Source organism: Crocodylus siamensis, chromosome 3, assembly GCF_052110815.1.
Source record: "Crocodylus siamensis isolate JL-2025a chromosome 3, ASM5211081v1, whole genome shotgun sequence".
In the NCBI taxonomy this organism is placed as follows: Eukaryota; Metazoa; Chordata; order Crocodylia; family Crocodylidae; genus Crocodylus; species Crocodylus siamensis.
Window position 1 is genome coordinate 82,535,776 of NC_143397.1, and position 17,068 is coordinate 82,552,843.

The window sequence follows — 17,068 nt, forward strand, 5'->3', positions numbered from 1 at the left end:
TTGATTGCCAGAGTCAAGCATTACTCAATGTGAGCAATGATATTTGAAACAGGCTCTATGAAAAACAAATGAATCTCAGAGATCTGTCCTTACATACCTTCAAAGGGGGTGTAAAACTGTTCAAAAAGAACATGTACCAGTACAATATATATGACTAGCACACATATGTTTTACATACTGGAGGTATAAAATAGGCATGGCTGTAGCAGTGGCTGACTGAGCTGTTGCCATCAATACCACAACAGCCAGTGCTGCTATGTTCATCGTAGCTGCCCAGATGTGGAGCTGCCCTGCTATGCCTCAGGACAATTACCATTACGATATATGCTTCAGCAAAGCCCTTTCTTAATAGAACGTTCCTGTGAGCAGACTTCTGAAATGAAAGAAACTCTTATGTAAATAAAGAGGCACATAACTTTTAACATAACTTTTGACTTTTAATTTAAAACTGTGCTAACAGGAGAAAGGTTACATGAGCAAGTTGGATAGAGGTGGCTCACTGGGAAAGTTGGAATGGTTTTGATGCATCTGAGTTCTTTTCTACAATGTCATTCTGATTTGTTTCCAAGAGCATGTTAAAGGCACAACAATTTTGTGGTTAGAAAATAAAATCATGAACAAACTCTCCTTGGGAATCTGTGAAAAGGCTCTGTAAATCGGGAAAGAAAGCTTTATATCCCTGTGTAAATAGGTGTAATCCCTATAGGCTCCTTGTCCTTGAGCTACTTATAAACAATACAAAACTAAGTTTGAATACATTTTATAAATGCACATGTAAACTATACAGTTGTGTATGCGTGCACGTGTCTAACATGCAGATATGTGCATAGTAGATTTGGTGTAGTGTACTAGCTAAGTTTATATATGCGATGCTATTTTTACAGTATTTGAAACAAAAAACGAAAGGAAGAAAGAGATTACCAAAAAGTTCTTCCAGAGTATACAGAAAGCTAGATTTAAAATACCCAATTTGGGCACTGCTAGCAGCATAGTCACAGAAGCACAGAGTTCAGCAAAGACTGAATTGATTCAGCCTTGGTCTGGACTTGTTCCCTAGGCTAGGGACAGAACCAATAAGGGAGTGAACAGACATTCACTTTTGCTTCTGGAAATGCAGCCACATGCCTGAAGTGGCACAGACCAGAAGCTGGGGGGCACTAGAGCATGCCTCTCTGCTTGGCTGGAGCAGACAGCTTGAGCTAAGACAAGTCAGCCCACCCACCCTGTGCAGGATCTGATGCCTCAGTTTCTGGAGGCCAGGGGGAAGCAAGGTTGTGGTGTGGAACTGAATGCAATGACCCCATCTGGGGTGGATCCATCCACCCATCTGGGGTGGATCTGTGGGGGAGTGCAGTGGCACAGATGTAGCCTCCTTTCTGACTGCCATGAGCAACAGTGGGGATTTTAGGTCCATAAATCAGCTAAAAATCCTGTCTCAGTCCCCTGCTCTCAGCACCCCCTCCCTTCCGATCCATCCCCAGGTATATGGGCACCCACTGCTGCCCTCAATGACCCTGCTGTCCCTAGTGATAGGGAAGGGGAGCTGTCTAGAGCTGCTTCTGCTTGCTTCAGCAAGGAACTACAGCAGCTGCGGCAATGGAGGCATTCCTTCCTCCGGTGCTCCATGCCAGCTTTGGAGAAAGTGCAGGGCTGGCAAACCCATTGCTACCATCTGTTGAGTCCACTCCTCTGGAGCCCTTCCCCACTGTGAAATGAATTAGGGGAGTCGTGGCTTGGGAGGGAGCCAGAGCCTATGTAGGCAGGCTCAGCAGGGCAAACCTGGAGGACTGGGCAGAAAGGAAGATTCCCTTAACTGCCCTTGCTAAACCTGGCTGAAAGTGGGCAGGAGCAACTCAGGAGCACCCTCCAACCCCTTATCAGCCCTGGAGAGCAACAGCAGCAGCAGCAGGTGGGGAAGGGGATGAATGAGAGAGGAGGGGATATGCTGCTCAGGACAGAGGAGGGGAGCATGGTGCCAAGAAGAGAGAAGGTGGGAGGGGGGGATTGGATCTTAACAGATTCAGGGACTTAAAAAAAAGTTGCTATTGCTGATCCCCTGATGTGGTCTGCCTGCCTGAGGGTGGGGGATGGAGAGGATCCCATGGGAAGCCTGTCTGAGGGGTAGAGAAGTCCAGGAGAGCTGGCTGTGCTTTAAAGAAGCCTTGTTGAGCTTGCAGGAACAAACCATCCTAATGTGAAGGAAGACTAGCAAGTATGGCAAAAGACCAGCTTGGCTTAGCAGGGATCTCTTCAGTGAACTAAATCACAAAAAGGAAACTTATAAGAAATGGACACTTGGACAAACAACTAGGGAGGAGTCTAAAAATATTGCTCGGGCATTCAGGGATGAAGTCAGGAAGCCCAAAGCTCAACTGGAATTGGAGACAGTGTGGGAAGAAAGGTTTCTCCAAGTATGTCAGTAACAAGAGGAAGGTCAGGGAAAGTGCTGCTCCCTTACTAAATGGGGGAGGCAACCCAGTGACAGAGGATGCAGAAAAGGCTGAAGTACTCAATGCCTTTTTCACCTCAGTCTTCACAGCCAAGGTCAGCTCCCGGAGTACTGCACTGGGCAGCACAATTTGGGGAGGAAGTGGTGAGCAACCAACAGTGGTGAAAGAACAGAATAGGGACTATTTAGAAAAACTGGACATATGTAAGTCCATGGGGCTGGATGGGATGCACCTGAGGGTGCTGAGGGAGTTGGCTGATGTGATTGTAGAGGCATTGGCCAACATCTTTGAAAACTCATGGTGATCAGGAAAGGTCCTGGATGATTGGAAAAGGGCAAGCATAGTGCCCATCTTTAAGAAAGGGGAAAAGAAGGATCCAGGGAACTACAGACCAGTCAGCCCCACCTCAGTCCCTGGAAAAATCATGGAGTAGATCCTCCAGGAATGCATTTCTAAGCACTTGAAGGAGAAGCCAATTAGGAACAGTCATCCTGGATTCACCAACGGCAAGCCATGCCTGACCAACCTGATTGCCTTCTATGATGAGATGACTGGCTCTGCTATGCAGGGAAACCAGTGGATGTGCTATATCTTGATTTTACAGTACAAGCTGGATGAATGGACTGTAAGGTGGATAGAAAACTGGCTGGAACATCAGGCTCAGAGTGTAGTAATAAACGGCTTGATGTCTAGTTGGCAGCCGGTATCAAATGGAGTGCCCCACAGGTCAGTCCTGGGGCCGGTTTTGTTCAATATCTTCCTTAATGACCTGGAAGATGGCGTAGAGTGCACCCTGAGCAAGTCTGCAGATAGCATCAAGCTGAGGAGAGTAGTAGATATGCTGGAGGGTAGGGGTAGGATTCAGAGAGACCTAGACAAATTGGAAGATTGGGCCAAAAGGAATTTCATGAGGTTCAACAAGGACAAGTGCAAAGTCTTGCACTTAGGACAGAACAATCCCGTGCACTGGTACAGTTTGGGGGCTGACTGGCTGGGCAGGAGTCCTGTGGAAAAGGACCTGGGGGTTACAGTGCACAATAAGCTGAATATGAGCCAACAGTCTGCCCTTGTTGCCAAGGCGGCTGAATTGGTAGGAGTGTTGCCAGCAGAGCAAACAAAGTAATTATTCCTGTCTATTCAGCACTGGTGAGGTGGCATACTGCGTTCAGTTTTGGGCACCCCACTACAGAAAGGATGTGGACAAATTGGAGAGCAACGAAAATGGTTCAGGGGACTGGAGGACATCACTTATGAGGAGAGGCTGAGGGAACTGGGGTTATTTAGTCCAGAAAAGAGAAGACTGAAAGGGGATTTAATAGCAGCTTTCAACTACCTGAAGGGTGGTGGTTCCAAAGAGGATGGAGCTAGACTCTTCTTAGTGGTGTCAGATGAGAGGACAAGGATCAATGGTCTCAAGCTGCAGTGAGGGAGTTTAGGTTAGATATTAAGAAAAACTCTCTCACAAGGAAGGTAGTAAAGCAGTGGAACAGGTTACCCGGAGAGGTTGTTGAATCACCATCCTGAGAAGTTTTTAAGACCCAGCTAGAAAAAGCCTTGGCTGGGATGATCTAGTTGGGGATGGTCCTGTTTTGAGCAGGGGGTTGGACTAGATGACCTCCTGAGGTCTCTTTCAACCCTAATTTTCTATAATTCTAACAGATGGTATGATATATCTTAGAGATTTCCTTCTTTGGAGCATCAAGAAGCCTCATGACTACTTAAGCTTATATGACCCAATTCATGTGAGATGTAAGTGATGTTCAGGGATAGCATGGGCCTATCAGATGTGAATTTTGTTCATTAGTATCTAAAAAGAGGTTGGAAGGCATGTATGGTGTATCTAGGTGACCCCTCAATCAGCCTGTCAAATTGCTTGTATTCCTTATTTCATTTGTAGATCTGAACAAGCCCCCAAATAAGTTTTTGACCATTTTTAGTGAAGTTACCCTCTGTGCTGAAAGTCTACAAAATGAAATATCTTTCACTTCATTCAAGTAAAATAAAGACAGAACACATAATACATAGATTTACAATCTCAACCTTTTATAGTGCATCTTCTAAGACTGCAAATGTATTTTATGGGCCAAGTGGCTATTCTAATGGGACATAATAAAACAATCAAGATCCTAAACTGCCCGCTAGGCAATTTCTCATACTTTCCAATACCCTAGGAGTGTGGTTGTTTTGAAATAATCACTTCATCTATCTGTACATAGACAGTAAAACTATTTCTTAATGCAGAGTGTACATTTCTGGGACAGTAGGATTTTCCTTTTCTCAGAGATAAAATATATAGATCTTATTATTATTATGCCATGCCTAATGAAGTCTCTTTCTTTTGAAACACTGTAAATTTCTGGCTAAGTGGAAACATTGTGTTCCAGATAGTGTCAAAGTTCAGAAGCAAATTTTGGCACAGGATTTGCTTTATGTACCATGGCTCCTGCTAACAGTAACAAAAACAGGAGTTTTGCCTGTAATTTGTGGGGCTCCACATTAAAAGCAACCCTTTTTTCCCCCTCAAATCCTGTTTCCTTTAGTACAGTTCACTGATCTTATCTCTGAGCTTCCTCTTGTAATTCTGATCATTTGTTAAATTGAACTGCATTATGAAATACATGGAGGTTGTATGTTATATCAGTGTTTTGGTTGAGGATGTTTTCTAAACATGCCTTTCTCTGTGGGAATTATAGAATGTAGAGATCAGTAGCTCTCAATGAGACAAAATAGTGGTTTTCCTTGGAGAAAATGACTGCATGAGCGCCCTGCTGTGAGAAACCATTCGACTGCTAGACATAGTCAGGAGACTGTCATTAAGACGACTATTGGTTGAGATGAAATGATTTGCCGATCTCTGGTAAACAAAAGGCCTCTGTATCCTTCTGATTCATTTTGAAAGTGTCCTTTACAGCATAGGAATGTGCCTGTTTTGAGGATGAATATCCTCTCCAAAATCCTGCTGATCTGAAGGCTGTATGACAACTTCCTGCATACTCTGAGGATAAATAAGCAAATATGCAAATAAGAAAATAAGCAAATATGTTTCCTGACTCTGGGCCAGTTTCAGCTACTCGTACCCATAAGTTCAAGTAGCACCTTACTTCTCCATAAGCACTTCCACTGACCAGTATGCATGGAAATGTCAAGATATGCAAGGGTGAGATCCTCACTGCATCTTTTGCCCTTGTACGCAGGACAAAAGAGCCAGGATGATGTATGAGGACCCCTAGAGCCCCCTGTCTTGGAGGAAAAGGATTTCTCAAGTGCAAGATCCTTCCAACTTTATATTAAGAGGCACAGCAAGGCAGAACAGGCCATGGGGGGCAGGCTGCATGACATACTGCTGTTTAGACTCCTGGCAGTGCTCAGCCCTTAGGACTGACTGGGAAGGTTACTGTAACTTTAGACAGACTCTTAGGGCCTGCCGTTTGCAGGTAAGATGCCTTTGTACTGGACTAAGCTGCTATATTTTATTAACCTATAAAATCTAGGGCTGCATTAATAGTTATGCAGAGGGCCTTCAGAATAGACCAGGCCTCAAAGAATGTTTAAAGCCACTATAGCCCCCATGTCTGCTTGGGCTGGACTGTTGTGTTAGGTCTCCTATATCTGTGTACGGAATCACACCCGATTTGAGATTCCAAGACTCCAGTGTGCACTGGTGCTGTTTCTTCTTCCATTAACTGCTGCTCCCCTCTCTCTTCCTGCTGCTTTCCCACCTCTGTAGTTGTTTCTAATGCAGGGGCAATAGTTGTCTCTCATACAGAATAGTAGTCTTCTGTAGAATCATAACCTCTGTGGATATACTGGTGTATATATTAAACTTCTGCCAGTGGGTTGCAGTCACATGATCGTTAAACATCCTTTATAATATTGTTAGGGAAGATTCAACTAAAATATCTGGTTAGAAAGATGCAAAAAACTGCCTGTGTCTTTGAAAATGTCTGGGGTTGTTTTGTTTTTTTGAAGTTGTCCATTAGTAGAGAAACTCTAAAAATTACCTAATTTGGCAGTTTTGGGATTTTATTGCTTTTTAATTCCAGTTCTTCAAAAGAAATGAGAGAAATAGAAATTGATTCATAAACCAGAACTAATCAGGGCAATCCTCGACTTCTTTGAGGTTTTCCATGTTTTCTGTAATTGCATGTGTTCTGGAATTTAATATTGAGTTGTTTGAACTTGTATAGCATCGTGTGGAAGTAGTTTTCTATTCTAAGCATTTTATTCCTGTGTGTTTGAAAGTCTAGGTCATTATAATTTCTTTTAAAAAAAAATTAAGTCTCCTTACATTTGAAGCCAATATTTTTAAATCCACTTCAGTCTGGCTTCTAAAATTGGATTCCCACTTTTGTCTGCCCACAGGTTGCTGCGCAAACTGGTTTTGTGCTTTTAAAATTCCTATGTACGTACACATTAGCATGTGTTTATACACTGTAAGAAGGTTTCCTATACCACTAAATTCTTGCACAAATGCATTTTCTACACACATACCAGAGTCCTTTGGAAATGCAAAACTATGATACTATCTCCACAAAAACTTGTAAACACAAAACTGAATGTGTTATTTAAATGACTGTTTCTGAAAATGTGACCTTTTAATGCTCAGTGCAGACTGCTTACAGACTGCCTTTTCTGAAAAATCACATAATAAAGAGAGATGTGGAAATCTATAGCTATAATATACATTATCTCATGTGGGGTGGATTAAGAACCCACTCTTATAGGCTAGGGACAGAAGTTACACATAAACTGGTTTAAGTGATTATAAACTGGTTTAAACCTGTAACAGAACAGAAGTTCAGTGCATATAAACTAGTTTCAAAATGGCTGAAACTGATTTAAGAGAAACCTGGTTGAGTGTAGTATCAGATTTAACTGATTTAGGTCAAACCGTTCTATGAAACTTTTGTCCCAGACCCTTTCCTGGTTCAAGTTAAATCAGAGTCCCCCAGCATCGCAGCATTTTGCAGCTCTGGGCTGGGCTGGGTTGGGCTGTCTGCTCCAGAGAGCAGGGCTTGCTCTGCCCCTCTGCTTCCTAGACTGAGCAGTGAGGGCTGACTCACTGCACCCCCTCCCAAGCAAAACCAGGCTGGGGTCTGGGTGCCAGGAAGCAGGGTTAAACTTCCCTTCCCCTGAGTATGGAGCTGCCCTGCCCTGTCCTGCCCTGCCCTGCTTACTTAGTGCTGGCTGCATCTGTGGCCTGCTAATCCCAGAGGCACCTGGAAGCAGGAAGAGGAAGTGATGAGCAACCCTGCAGAGTCCTACTGCTGTGATTGTAGACTACAAATCCCAGAGTCCCTGGGGGCAGCAGGAAGAAGTGAACATACAGCCCACACTGGCTATGTGCCAGAGAACTGTGATCTAGTGCTCCCTGGCTTCTGGCTTGAGCCACTGCAGGTAAGTGGCTGCATTTCTGAATCAAAAGTTAACATCTGTTCATTTGCTTATTGGTTCAGTCTTTGCAGCTTAGACTAACCTGCAAAGACTGAATCAGTTTAGCCTTAGGCTTTTTGATAGTCTGTACTTTGTCATAAGGACCATGTTACATATTGCACTTTGAGCTGCTCAAATACTGATTGATGTTAGTGTTAGCTGAAGTTTGGAGCAGTTGCACCTTAAGGCCAAAACCCTTCTTTGACTGTTCCCCACCTTCACAGCTGTGACTTTCCTCTAGAGGGCAGGTGAGCGAAGACAGGCTTCTATCCCTGCCCTAGGTGGGTAGGTATGAGAGATGGGTTGCAGGGGAGGCAGGAACATGAATCTTTGAGGTTGAGAGTTAATAGGATAGGGGTGGATAATGGAATGGGATGTGAAAAGGAAATAGGGGTGGGGGAAGAAGGGTGAAATTAAGGAAGTTGGCTAAAAGGATAAAATTAAAAGAAAAATTTAAAAAGAAATAAAGAGGAAGTTAATTAAAAAAGATCTTATGGTTTAATAAATTGGGATTTGGGATTGAGGTCTGGGGGATACTGGTTGTGCTTCCTGGGGTGGCTGGAAGGTGGGAGTGGTAAGGGAAGGTGCTTTTAGGGGAGCTACTACCCTTGATCTGGGAAGAAAGCCCCGGCACATTTGGCAATGTGTAAGGGGTGCATGCAGGTGCATGTGCACCCCCTGAGACTGGCAGTTCACCCCCTGAGAGAAGCACTGCTGATGCTGCCAGAGGCACCTGGGGACAGTTGCTGCTTGCCACCCCCCCTCAACACCGATACCGCTGGTGGCATCTGTGGGCGGTCGCCGATCACCACTGGCCGCTGCCAACACTGCTGGCAGCAACTGCAGGTGGTGCTTGCTGCCATCTGCGGGCAGTCTCTGTGCCTCTCCAGCCTGTGGGGGCACACATCAGTCATGCCCCAGCTCATGGGGACTCCATCTAACCCCATACCTTGTTCCCAGCCACCATCCCCCCTAAACCCACTCTCAAGGCCTGTCTGTGCCCCATGACCTGGCTAACTGGCATGTGCTCTGCAGGCTGTTTGTCCTGCAGGAAGGAGGAGGAGTTGGCTTGGTGCCAGAACCGGCCTCTTGGCAGTAGAGTTCAGGGGGTGGAAAGTTTGTCCACATAAAACAGGAGGGCGAGAAAGGGGAAACTGCATCCTGGGATGCTTGAGGACCACAACTCATTTGTGGGAAGTGACCACACATTAATGGAACATGAGCTGGGTAACAGATCAGAGAGAAACTTGCCCTGGAGTGGCATGACTTTAAGCATCCTAAAGTATTCTTAAAACTAGTTTCAGGTGTTAATGTGGGGGACAGCCCAGGGGTTAAGAGCTCCAGGAGCCACCAAAAAGTAATGTGTAACAAGGCTCTAACTCAGCCAGTATGTTTAATTGACTTAACCTCTCTGAATTAAATCTTTCCCAGTGCAGAAGGCACTGCAGTCTATGTACTATTTAAGCCAAATGAAAATCTTAAGTGGAACTGAAGGTATGTGTAAGTCTTGTGCCAGCCTGCTGCACTAGGGTGAAATTCTCTTTTTGTGGATAAAGATCATATAGGTGAACCTAATGTTGTGATGTAATGAGAGTGGTGACAAAGAATGGCACAGAACCTATGAGGTAAAGCGAAGACAAAGAAAAGTTTTCTTAAGAAACATAGAAGGAGAATTAATACCAGACTTCTCTAGAGCTAAAGAAAGTTTCACTGGACTTCTCTAATTTGAAAGGGGAAAGAGAAATGAAAATTAATTGTTCACTTGAGAAAAGAGTGCAGAAAGTGTCTTGAAATGAACCATTTAAAATGCCTTCTTTCAATTATCAATGGACTGAAATATTATGTCTCAAAATTTTTTCCATATATTCATTAATTATGCGTGGGCTCTTGACTCTTAAACATTTATATCTTTAAATGAAATGTCAAGGTTTCTCTAGAGCCCTTTGGGGTTTTATTTTTTTAATTTATGCTTTAAAAAAGAACTTTGAAATGTTAAACTTCTTGCTGCTTCTTTCTTACCTTCCTGTGTAGTAAATAAAAATAGCACCAATGCCTCTGAATTCAGTGCTGGAGAAATTCCAACTATATCTATATATCAAGCTGGCATGTTTTCAAAAATTTCTTTTTTGTTTACTACATGATGTAGGTTCTCCTGAAAAATGGCATAAATTTCAAGCATCCAGTGTCAGGCAAATTTGATGTAGAATTATATACAGTACATCAAGAAAATTTATGGTGCATGGGAGTAGTAAAGGGACTATCCATCAAAAGCACATAGACATGTGCATCCTTCCAAATATAATTCCTTTCCAGCTAAGCCAGGATTAAGTAAAGACGTTTTGAAACCACAATATGTTATTTTTAAAAGGTAGCTAGTGACTGTAATAGATTAAGACTAAACTTGGCTGAGACTGACCAAAGCCACAGAGAGCTTTGTTTGCTTTTATTTACGGTTAGGGGAAGATTGCAAAATTTGAGGGCCTTCAAAAATTTGAGGCCCCAAAACTTGCTTACTTGTTTTTACTTGCTTACTTGTCATAGGACGAGAGTTTTGAAAAATGTGAGTGTCCCTGTACATATTTGTATCCCTATCCTTGTCCCATAGCCCCACATGGGGCCAGTTTAAATATGCTGATGCTCCTGCAAAGTCCTAGGGTGCAGACAGAAGTGCAGCTTAGTTTAAGGGTTCCCCAGCTACAGCTGAAGGGTGGGGTGAGTATATTGGAGTCCCCCGCAATTTGGAGGTTGCAAAACCACCACACCAAACTTCCTCTGCTCCTTTTCCCCACTCTCATTCTGAAAACAGTGACAGGCTGGAAGGCAGCTCAGAGAGGAGTTAGAGAAGATGCTATGTTTTGAAACATCCTCATCTGACCCCTTGTGCAACGAGGGTTCAGATTTTCACCTATTCAGCTATTTTTAAGTGATCTGCAGCTGTGCACTCATGTTTGCTCATGGATATACACTGTTTTCTGGGGCCAGATTGGGTGAAAATTATCACCTCTGGATGCACTTCTAATATAATCCAATTCTTAAAACATTCACTTGGGTTTGATCTGAAACCCAGTGAAATCACTTGAAACTAGTGGCACAACTAGAGTGGGGCTGCCCCAGGCACTGACTTTTATGGATGGAGGGGTGCAAAAACGTTCCCAGCCTGCCTGTTATTACAGTCATGAGATCACAATTGTGACTGCAGCAGCGGCAGCAACCGAAGTCACTCCTGCCTCTGTGTGTGGCACTATCATTACACCTGGGCTTGAAACACAAAGATTCTCATTGACTTTATTTGGGATTTGGAGTGGCCTCTCAGTTTTACTCCTGTTTATAAGATCAAATTCAATATCTGCCCTTCACTCTTCTCAAACTTTCTGTGCCGTGACATTTGAGTCTCTGAGTTTATTTCCACGGTGAAAGCACAAAGCTGAGAATGGGGAATGCATCACAAACCGGTGTTTGTGTGATGGGTTCTACGGGAAAATATTTATCTGGATAATTATTTTTTAATTTATTTTATATATTTTATAAATAATATATAAATGTTTATCCATATAAATAAATGTTTATCCATATATATATATATATATATATATATATATATATGGATAAACATTTATTTTTGAACAGGAAAATCTATCTAATCCAGGGGCAGGCAAAGTCTGGCCCATGGGCTGGATTGGGCCCATGGGAGACTCCATTTCCCACCAGCCCCTGCCCATGTTGCTGCAGCCAGTTTCCAGTGAGACCCCAACAGCGGCAGGGCTATGACAGCATGGGGCTGGGGCTTCCATGGAGACTTGCTCTAGAAGCACTGGCAGGGTGCACAGCTGGGTTGGGAGCTGCTCCAGGGCTGGGATCTTGTGGCAGTAACAGCGTGGTCTGGAGCTGGTGCAGAACTGTGATCTGCTGCCCACATGCCCTGAGCAGGGGTGTACAGGCAGAGGATTGCAGCTCTGCCCTAGCTCTACACCATGTTGTCAGCACCGCAAGATGCCAGCCCCAGCTCCAGAGCAACTCCTTGCCTAGCCACACACCCTGCCAATGCTGCTGGGGCTGGTCTCCATGGAAACCCTGGCCCTGCTGCTTCTGGGGTCTCCATGGAAACTGGCCACAGTGATGTTTGCAGGGGCTGCTGGGAAATAGAGTCCAGCAACCAGCCAGATCCGCCATTTAGCCCACTGCTGATCTAATCTATCCAAGTCAGGAGTACTATGCATTATTAATTTTAATTGCTTTCCCATGTGCCTATATTGAGCATTAAATACAATAAAAAGCAAAACTTATAGAGAGCTGACTCAAATCTGAAGTGGCATCCAATCTGTTTACTTTCTACCAGTCACATAGGGCCTGGACACATGACACACTGATACTGATTACACTTTACCCCAGGATTCAGAGCAAACATATACAGCTATGCTGCGGTAGATCGAGTCAATTGTTCATCAGCTATTTCCAACTGTAATTCCAAACTATTTTCAAGAGTTCATCTTCCAGCTCATTTGAAACACAGCCCCCTGGGGTGACTCACAGTCCAAAACACTAAGATGATTTTGTTTAGATTTCTTAGAAGCTTGCTCAAGAGATGCCTGAAAGACACCCTGCTGCTAACTGGGTCTCCTCCTTAATTATATTGGTTTTAATATGTTAAGACTATTGTTCTGTCACGCTAGACAGTCCAGCTCTAGCAGGACTTTCTCTAGAAGTAGAAGGGCACAGACAGAAGTGATGATTTTCGCCTGATCTGGCCACAGAAAGCGGCCATGATCAAATATAAGTGAACAGATGCAGACCGCTTAAAAATAACCGATTGTGTGAAAATCTGAACCCTTATTGCTTGAGTGTTCAGAGGAAGACATTTTAAAACAGAGCATCTTCTGTAACTTGTGTCTGTGCTGCCTGCCAGCCTGTCACTGTTTTCAGAATGGGAGGGGGGAAAGGGAGCAAAGGAAGTTCAATTTGGGGTTTTCTTCAGCCCCTGCTAGAGAGTGAGGTGGGTGTATTTTAGCCCCCCCTGAGGTGGGGGCGGGGGCTCCAGTACACCCACCCTACCCTCCAGAGCCAGCTGGGGAACCCCTAGAACAAGCTCCCTCTGCTCCTCTCCCCTCGGGAACCAAGAGTGAACTTCTGTTTGTTCCAGGAGATGGTTGTAACTCAGGACGCTTCCTGCTAAGTGTTCTCAGTTACAGTGGGGAGCTCACTTCTGTCTGCAACCTTAGCTAGAGGGAGGTTAGAGCAAAAATGGCCACCCAAACTAACTAACTCCAGTGTGAACCTTACACTTAGGTCCCTAATTTGGTGGACCTAAGCATGAACTCTGTAGTTCAGGAAATTTAGATTGGTTTAAAAATGGCTGACCCAATCTAAGTTATCTCTACCTCTGAGGTAGTGTAACTTAGATCAGGTCTGGTGAGACTGATCTAACTGAACTTCTGTACAATTCCCAGGACGACCCCAGGACTGGGAAAGCCCAGTTGCTGGACCCAGCCCCAGGTCTATGACTTTCCTATACCTCTGCCCAGGCACCAGGCTACTTTTAGCTCTCCAGTCCATCCCTCCCCTAACAGACAACTCCCCTGGGGACCCTGCATCCCTCCCCAAACACACCCAAAGACTCTGCTTGCCCCCCTGATCCTCCCTGCAGACTCTGATTGCCCCCACAAGCTCTCTGACCCCCCTCCATGGACTCCACTTGCCCCCGATCCTTCCAATCCTCCCACAGACTCTGCATGTCCCCGCAATGTCCCAAACTCCCTTATTAGCACCCCCATCCCAATTTACCTTAGATTGGGTGGCCATTTTTAGCTCAGTCTCCCCAAATGCCTGTATATATTTTAAGTCACGCTGTCCCCCCACCAGTAAAGATGGGCCTGAGAATATTGTTAATAATTGTAGTTTAACCTGAAGTCAGCAAATATAGGTTCTGGCTCCATGGCTTCCCTTAAGCTTCAGACAATGTGGGTCTACTGGACTATACCCAGAATGAGAAAGTCAAAGAATTCTACCCCTGGTAGTCCGGTCTGACTTCAACGGTATCCCATAAGCAAATAGTCTTACAAGACACCATTCAGTTCAACATTTTTACCACCAGTCTCTAGAAAGGCAAAATTGAACTCTTTCTCTTCTATTTTCAAATGTGGTTTTAAGGTGCATAAAATTACTTTAAAAATAAACTAATATGTGAAAAAGGAACCAACATGCTCCCATGTCCTTTCTTTGCTAAAATGGATCAATCAAAATATCAGCATTTATTCAGTCACTTAGAACAAGAGATAGATTCTGTTCTACTTGGAAAAAGAATATTAAAAACAATAATTTTCTATGATGGGATGTCATGCAGTGACTTAAATGACAGTGCTTTTTAATAGAAGAGCACTATATAATAGAAGAGATATTTATACACAGTGTGCAACCACATGCTGGAATAGGTTTAAATTTAACTTAATTCATTTTTGTTCATATATGCAAACTCCATATTATGATAACTTTTGTCTCTTAAGGGAATGGAGTACTTCCAGCATTGCTTGTTCTGCTGATGCAGTGGATATCATTTTACCAGTAACAAGGGGAGAAAGTATATGCTTTAGTTGTATTTAATGTACTGTATTTCCAAGTACACTGAAAAAAGGTTTAATTACAGCAGCATGAAATATCAAGGCAAATATTTGAAAATAGAGATTCTCTCCTTTCTGCTAATGGAAGGGTAGTTTTGCCTAAACCTACATGCTTGCAGTAGAGAAAGAATTGTGAGAAACTTTTCTTCCCCTTTGCAAGCATGCACATAAATGAGTTATGACAGTATGAAACTAGATGGAAAGGAGAGGAGAAGTAGTACAGCATTAAATGTATCTAGCTTTCTGTCTTTCTACAAGTCCCTGGGAATGATTGGTGTAGTGGGAAGACATGCTTCATCTTTCCATAACTGGTTGCAGGGTCTTGTTGTGCTATGCTCCCTTAACCCAGTGCTCTGCGTAAGCATCGGGATAGATCTTTTACTGGTATAAATGGATGCTGTGATCATATCTATTAGGTGGGGATTGAGCTGATGACACCAAGATGTGGAGAGAGGTAGGCATGCTCGAAGGGAGAGAGAGGCTGCAATTAGATTTAGACATTACAGAAGTGTGTGGATGGTAATTAGGATGGGCTTCAATGTAGATAAATGCAGGGTGCTGCACCTGGGGAGAAGGAATCCACAGCATACATACAAGTGGGGAGCTCCTCCTTGAGAGCACAGAGGCGGAAAGGGATTTTGGAGTCATTATTGACTCCAAGATGAACATGAGCCGCCAATGCCAGACCACAGTCAGCAAGGTCAACCGCACCTTGCTCTGCATCCAAAGATGCATCTCAAGCCGGTCCAGAGCGGTGATAATCCCCCTCTACACTACATTGGTCCAGCCTCAATTGGATTACTGCGTCCAGTTCTGGGCACTGCACATTAAGAAGGATGTGGCCTGCCTTGAGAGGGTTCAGAGGAGGGCCACCTGCTTGGTTGGAGGGCAACAGGAAAGACCTTATGAGGAGAGGCTGAGGGACCTGAACCTGTTCAGCCTCAGCAAACGGAGGCTGAGGGGGGATTTGGTGGCTGCCTACAAACTCGTAAGGGGAGATCACCAGCAAATAGAAAGGGCCCTATTCCCCCTAGCAGCACCTGGGGTGACAAGGAACAATGGCCAGAAGCTGCTGGAGAATAGGTTCAGGTTAGAGATTAGGAGGCACTATTTCACTGTTAGGTTGGCTAGGATCTGGAACCAACTTCCTAGGGAAGTGGTCCTCGCTCCTACCTTAGGTAAATTCAAAAAGAGGTTGGATGCTCAAGCAGTAACTTATTGAAATGATCTCAGAATCACTGCTGTCTGGGGTTGTGTGATCCCAGCGTGTGCTCCGGCCAGTCAGAGGGTGGGAGGTGGGATTAGACTAGATGATCTTTTTAGGTCCCTTCTGACCCCTAACTACTACGAAACTATGATCTCATTGTGTTTGAGTCATAATTAACTCTGGAAGCTCTTTCAGTGAGCAGGGTGCTTCCAAATCAGGCTTCCAGTGGTTAGAGCCATGATAACTTAGACCCATAATCCATATTTTAGTGTTGGTAGATTGGTGGGTTCTATTCAGAAGGGATTTTGAACCAATCTAAATGGTGTCAATTTAAAATCTCACAAGGGGCTCATCTCATTTGTATCTCACATTTTATATAAGGATATCTTTTGAAGCTTGTTAAGGAGAAGAGTGTCTGAGTGACAATTTATTCAGTCTTTTTCCAGACACTTGAGGGAATAGACCAAGAATAAGGAATCAATTATTCTTAGCACCCCTTTGATAGTTTTCATTCTCAAAAGCAGGTCCATCAATTTTAGCTTATGAAGACTACTAGCACATTTGAAAGGCAAGTTAAGACTATCCTTATTTTTACAGATGGGGACTCTGAGGTAGACAGGCAAAGTGACTTGGCCTGGTCAAAGTGAATCAGTGGAGTAAAATGTAAGCAAAAAAGTTTACAGAAACGGAGTACTTCACAATCAGCTATAGCCCAAATGTGGAATGCAATGTGAGACGAAGATGCAAAATGGAGGACTTTCAAAAACTGTTTCTTCAGGGGCGGTAAGATGCAGTGGGATTCCTTCTTATAGTATAAATAACTTTCTATCAAATCTCAATCTCATCAGTCTTTGTTACTCAGGTAAATAATTTTCAACAATAGAAGTGAAGGGAATCCAATTTTTCTTGTGGTACATAGGAAATCTGAGACTGAAATGAGTGACCATCCCTGAAAGGAGGCAAGAGTTCAAGATCTTACAAACCAAAGACCTACTCTTGTAAGCAGATATGAATGGACAGTCCCATGCACCTATGCACAGTTTCCCTGACTTCACTGGGGCTCTGTAGGGACAAAGGGGCTGCCTGCAATGTAGGATCTAACTGAATGAACAAATCCACCAATGGGGTTAATAAATATAAAAATAGAAGATGGAAGTAACAGACAATTTGAAAGATGGCTATATGAACTTTGTGTATGCAGCTTGCTGCTTATCTGACTGAAAGAATGGTTTTGAATTTAACACACTGCATGAAGCTATGCAAAAACAGTGATACCAACTAGTCATGGGAGAACCTATTTGAATAAGTAACAAGCAATGCAAATTAACACCACCAAATCTTTGTAAATGCAAGCCATGTTCTGTGGT